This window comes from Amia ocellicauda, chromosome 12 (assembly GCF_036373705.1).
Source record: "Amia ocellicauda isolate fAmiCal2 chromosome 12, fAmiCal2.hap1, whole genome shotgun sequence".
In the NCBI taxonomy this organism is placed as follows: Eukaryota; Metazoa; Chordata; class Actinopteri; order Amiiformes; family Amiidae; genus Amia; species Amia ocellicauda.
The window spans coordinates 17,649,038-17,655,267 of record NC_089861.1 but is presented as its reverse complement, the minus strand read 5'-3'; the positions used below and the strand labels follow the sequence as shown (position 1 = coordinate 17,655,267).

The following is a 6,230-nucleotide window of genomic DNA, read 5'->3' as shown; positions in this document are numbered from 1 at the left end:
GCCAAGGGACACAGATATATGAATACACAAAGAACGACAGAATGAGAGAGGGGTAGATAGGCTCACTTTATTTCAAATGATTTACAAGATGACTCTTGGAAATTTCACACATCAGAACTGCAAAACCAAACCTGTCCCCAAAAAAGCACAGAAAGCAGAGGGAGAGAGAGAAAGCGTGTGTAATGGTTACCCAGAAATGCCAAAAAATGCGGAACTCCCATCCAAGAATGAATACTGCCAAGTTCCTGTAGGGCTAGTGAAGATAAAATGATGAAGAAGATAAGCATTTCTCATTGTTTTTTCCAGGTGGGGTGGGTGGACAAATGTCATGCCAGTTGCCCAATGTCAGTAAGAGTGCGTCAATAAGGGAGGGCAACTGGAAGTGCTAGTACTGTGATACAACTACTACTGATGTTAATACTGCTACTGCTGTGTTATAACTACTGCTACTGCTAATACCGTTATCGCTACTTCTAAAACTACCACAACTGCTCCTGCCGATACTGTGACACTAAGACAACTACTGCTGTGATACTACTACTACTACTGGTACTGTGATACTACTAATACTGCTACTGTGATACTACTACTACTACTGCTGTGATACAATCACTGGTGAGTCACAAGCCCTGTTCCTATTATATTACTGCTTACTACTGGTATTATTATTACTGTTAAAATTCTGGCAGTTTCAATTGTGTCTTTCTTTTCTCTCCTTCCTCTGTCTCTTTTCTACTTCTCCCTCCTCTCTCTTTCTCTCTGTGTGATGGTAATGTACTGTAATGTCCAGTCAGTCAGTCAGCGTGTCTGTACTCTGTACTATCTCCCTCTCCCTTGGCCTCTCTCTCTCAGGTACAAAAGGCTTTCAGAGCCACAGACTAGAAGATGAGAGCTGGTGACATTCAGGTTTTTATCCTCACAGGTGAGAAAGAGCGATAGAAAGTGGGAGAATGAAAAATGGAGAGTCATGGGAAAGGAGAAAGAGAGGAGAGGTCAGAGAGAGAGAGAATGCCTTCTTTTGTGAAATATATTCAATCAATAGAAGTATCGTGTGATGTTATCCATGCGAGTTCTTGTGCAATACGACACAGCAAGCAGGGCAGTAAATATATGTGTCGCTGATATCACTCAGCCCTACTTGGGAGTGGAGACTGAGCGAGGGAGGGAATGCATGTGGGAAGCAGGGCAGTTAAATGGTGTCAGTCTGTCAAGACCCACAGGGAACTCTACTGTTCACCCATGGTAGAAAGGGGGATCCTTATATATGCTTCACTGGCTCCATTTTGGTATATTTGCAATGTATGGGAATATGGTAAATATATCTTGGATCTGTAACCCAGAGATTTACTTGAAAATACACTGTAGAAATTTACTTCACCCTTTATTTTCAACCTATCAATACATGTCAAAGATCACAGAATAAAGCATTATGAAAATTTGAGTAGACTGCTTCTACTTTGCAAACCTAAGCAAAATTAAGTCACACATTTCTAGCCAAGATTGAAATACAGGTTGATTCTGTGTGGGCGAGCCTTGAAGGTCAATAATAACATGTAAAGTTGAGATGTGGGATCACTGTCTCTCATGGTATTACAGTAGTAACAATGGCACTTCTGCTCCACATAAACGCCATAATTACAGCAGTACCCAGAATGAGCCTTACTTCATTCTTTACAATCTCTCTCTGTGTCTCTGCTCTGCAGCTTCTCTGATGGTCACTGTGCTGCCACAGAACTCCCACAGGTAAAAACATCCCTCTTCCCTCTGTAACACCTAAACCCAAAGGTCAGGGCTATGACAATTAAGTTATCTAGGTGTTCTATACCCACACACACAGATTCTTTTGATCAGGTTGGTGTTCTCACTCCCCTCAAAAGAAAACCCAAAAGGCAAATACAGAAAGTTCTTTATTGTCAAAAATCACCACCATGTAAAGGATGGTGGACCAGGAGCATAGCAGTGCTCTCCAAACCAACCCAAATTAAACATATACCACACCAATATCACACAAAAAAAACCTCACACAATAGAACTTTAAACTTAGGTTAACCAAGTAAAACCTACAAACCATAAATAATCAATATAAATACACCATTAATAATAAAACAATAATAAATAAAAAGCTACAATTCCAGTCCCCACCACTAAACCGGTGGATCTTTAGCACTAAAACAAAGCTTTCTGTTTATATTAAAAGTATTAAAATATAAGTTTATTAAAAAAACAAATTAAAAACAATTCTAAATATTGTTCTACCTGAAATGGCAATTGACAAATCGTCAGGGAGACCGAGAGAGGAACTACGAGAACCGCAACAGCTCAATATAAATATATAAACCACACACAAACAGGTCGGCCACCCTGCCGTGAATTGGTTAATCTAAACACTCTACAAAAGAAGCAGGGCTATAAAACATAGTTTTCCACTAGTGCTTAGTGCAAAATAGCAATTTAAACCTATGGTCTTACTACCACCAGTGCCATTACCATATCGTTCACAAATGACATCAAGCTTTCTCTTTCTCCCTTTCTCGCACACACTGCAATGCATTCCCCACCTCCTCTTGCTCTCTCAACACGGCATATATAAGCCAGAACCAAACTAAGCAATTAGGCCTCTTAATTACCTACAATTAGTCCTGCCTGTGTAAATTATTGAGCAGATATCATTCAGATGTTGCAATAAATCAATTAAAATCAATAACACTTATCAATTGATTTATAAACAATAAATACATTTAAAATACAAACCCCACATAAAACACATGCGTTACACCTCTCTCACTCTCTTTATCTTTCCTTGCTCTCCTCTCTGTCCTGTCAATTTTCCTGCCACTCTCTCCTCCATCACCCCCAGGGCTGCAGCAGGACACAATGTGGCCGTGGTGGAGGAGCCGGCCTCAGAGGACACAGAGGAGACCAGGAGCACAGAGTACAGGACAGAGGGACATCAGAGGCACATGAGGGACGTGATGTCACAACCCACAGTGGGCTCAGGTACGACAGGACACAACTGAGCGTGCCGAGACACACAGCATATGACACACTTCAATCAACCCTCCTCGATGATAATTAGAAAAAAACAAATAATAATAATACACAGTGACCATGTACTGGATGAAGCAGTTATTTAACATGTATTAATTATATAATAATAATAATAATAATAATAATAATAATAATAATAATAATAATAATAGCAGTAGTAACTTGTTTATACCTTAATTGATGCCATGCAGTCATTTCCTGTAAATGACTCCACAGACACTGATCTGCTGATGGCTGCAGTTCCCACGGTGACACTGTCCGCCGAAGGCTCCGGTATGAGACCAACGCAACTTCTTTCCTCACAATTCAAAAATCACATTTTCCATTCTGTCTCTCATCGACACCAACTCCTGGAAGGATTTTGACACCGAAAACATTCTTCCTCTGGTTCTTCTGTCTGTCTTCCCTTTCTTGTCATTTCTATTTATTTCTATTGCTCGGTGGAGCGCAGGTGTGGGGGAAGCCCTGTGTAGGAGGGAGGGGAGGCGAGTGTTCAGCCTGTGAGCGCTGTCAGGCGTCTCTGCAGAGAGGGGAGAGTGTGGCAGGTGTGGTGACAGATGGGCTGCGGTCAAGATGTGGGGGTAGTGGAGATGGGGAATGAGAGAAAGGGGGAGTTATAATGGGGATTTTCAAATCAATGATTAGTTTTTGTTTTCTGTTTCAGTTTTTCTTTATGGACAATGAATGTATAAAAAGGAAAGTTCTCTCTCTGCTCCTCACCATCTCTCTCCCTCTTTCTCTCAGATCACAGGTCTGCTCAGTCTCTCTCTGACAGTTTATGCTAACTCACTCACCCCTGTGCTCTGAAAACACATGTAATGCTTCTGTTTAATATACAGGAACTGAGTCGACCACAACTGCAACCATAACCACACAATCTGATGAAGGCTCAGGTAGGTTACATTTGAACTTGATTTCTCTGCATTTAATCATCACTCTGTCTTTCTTTCAGTTTCTTTCTGTCTGTCTCTATGCTTATGTCTCTATCTCTCTCTCTCTATCTCTCTCTCTCTGTACCTCCACATTTTCCCATCGCATACATTCATGTCATCGTCTACATACTAATACTGAAATGAGGTTCTGATTGGGTTCTGTTTAATCTGCAGGAACTGAATCGACCACAACTGCAACCATAACCACACAATCTGATGAAGGCTCAGGTAGGTTACAATATGAACTTGATTTCTCTGCTATTAATTCTCTCTGTGTCTGTCACTGTGTCTTTCTCTGTTTCTCTCTCTCTCTCTCTCTCTCTCTCTCTCTCTCTCTCTCTCTCTCTCTCTCTCTCTCATAAGAACATAAGAAAGTTTACAAACGAGAGGAGACCATTCGAACCATCGTGTTCATTTGGTGTTCATTAATAACTGAGTGATCCAAGAATCATTTCCAGTCTATTTTCAAATGTTCCCAAATTTTCAGATTCAACCACATTGCTGGGGAGTTAATTCCTGATTGTAACAACTCTCTGTGTGAAGAAGTGTCTCCTGTTTTCCATCTTGAATGCCTTGCAGCCCAATTTCCATTTCTATCCCCGGGTGCGTGTGTCTCTGTTGATCTGGAAAAGCTCCTCTGGTTTGATGTGGTCGATGCCTTTCATTATTTGGAAGACTTGAATCAAGTCCCCACGTAGTTTCCTCTGTTCCAGGGTGAAAAGGTTCAGGTCCCTCAGTCTCTCAGTAGGACATTCCCTTCAGACCTGGAATAAGTCTGGTTGCTCTCTCTCTCTCTCTCTCTCTCTCTCTCTCTCTCTCTAAATCCAGATTTTCCCAATGCAAACACTCATGTCATCGTCTACATACTAGTAATGAAATGAAGTTCTGATTGGGTTCTGTTTAATATGCAGGTACTGAGTTGACCAGAACTACAGTTCCCACTCTAACCACAGAGTCCGAGGAAGGCTCCGGTGAGTCACTGTTTTGACATGATATCTCTCTCTTGTTCTCTGTGTCTCTCTCTGTCTTTCAATCTGTCTCTAGCTCTCTGTCTCAAAATATTTGGATTTGATTTATGCAGGTATGGAGCCAACCACAATGGCAAGCCAAATGATCATTTAGACATATCTCAAAAAGCATTTCAAGATATCTTTACATATTTTGAGATATCTCTAAATCATTTAAATATATAATTAAATAATTTGGAGATATCTGCAAACCATTTAGAGATATGTAAATAAGGTGCGTTTTAAAGATATCTGTACATGATTTGCAGATATCTTGAAATGATTTAGAGATATCTGCAATTTATTTCATGTTCATTTTGATATCTCTAAATCATTTTGATGATATCTTCAAACGACTTCCTGTATTTTGGCTGAGATTATCACTTCCTGTTTCCGCATTCATTTACATAGAAATGAATGCACAAGTTAACAGGAAGTGATAATCCTGGGCTACATAAAAGAAGTGATTTGAAGATATCTCAAAATGATATAGAGATATCTCCAAATAAACAAAAGACATTTGCAGATATCTCTAAATGATTTCAAGAAATCTCTAAATCATTAAAAAAGATCTGCATATCATTTAGGGATATCTAAATGTCCTTTAAAATGACATATCTTTAAAAGATTTGCATATATCTCTAATTTATTTTGCAGATATCTTGAAATTATTTAGAGATATCTTGAAATATTTGCAGATATATTTGAATGAATTAAACATATCTCTAAATGATAATTTGGCTTGCCATCAACCACGACAAAATCTCCCATTACAACCACAACTGCAGCTCCCACTATAACCACAACTACAGCTCCCACTGCACAAAAAAAGAAATTTAACCCTGTTAACACAAAAGAAAGCTGATATAAACTCTTTGGATGGAACACATGTCAACCCTCAATCACACTTAAGTAGTTCCAGCCATTGTCCTTAATACTAATGAATATAATATTTTCATTTCATAGTTATAGGCCTACTGAACAGTTGTGTTCATGAAATTGTTTTAGCTAGTTAGCCCTTAATTTTCACAATTTCCTTCTCTCTGTTTAGAGGTTGAGAACCCCCCCCGGCTCTCTCTCCCTCTTTCTCTCAGATCACAGGTCTGCTCAGTCTCTCTCTGACAGTTTATGCTAACTCACTCACCCCTGTGCACACAGCTCTGAAAACACATGTAATGGTTCTGTTTAATATACAGGAACTGAGTCGACCACAACTGCAACCAGAACCACACAATCTGATGAA

At 39.7% G+C, this 6,230-nt stretch overlaps 1 long non-coding RNA gene across 1 annotated transcript; it reads left to right on the top strand.

Annotated features, from left to right (window-relative positions):
* The first annotated feature begins 369 nt into the window (after nucleotides 1-369).
* Nucleotides 370-2,979, top strand: LOC136764099 (uncharacterized). The gene is made up of 3 exons (XR_010821135.1): nucleotides 370-615; nucleotides 1,704-1,743; nucleotides 2,858-2,979. It is a non-coding gene; the product is annotated as an uncharacterized LOC136764099 (long non-coding RNA).
* Nucleotides 2,980-6,230: the final 3,251 nt, after the last annotated feature.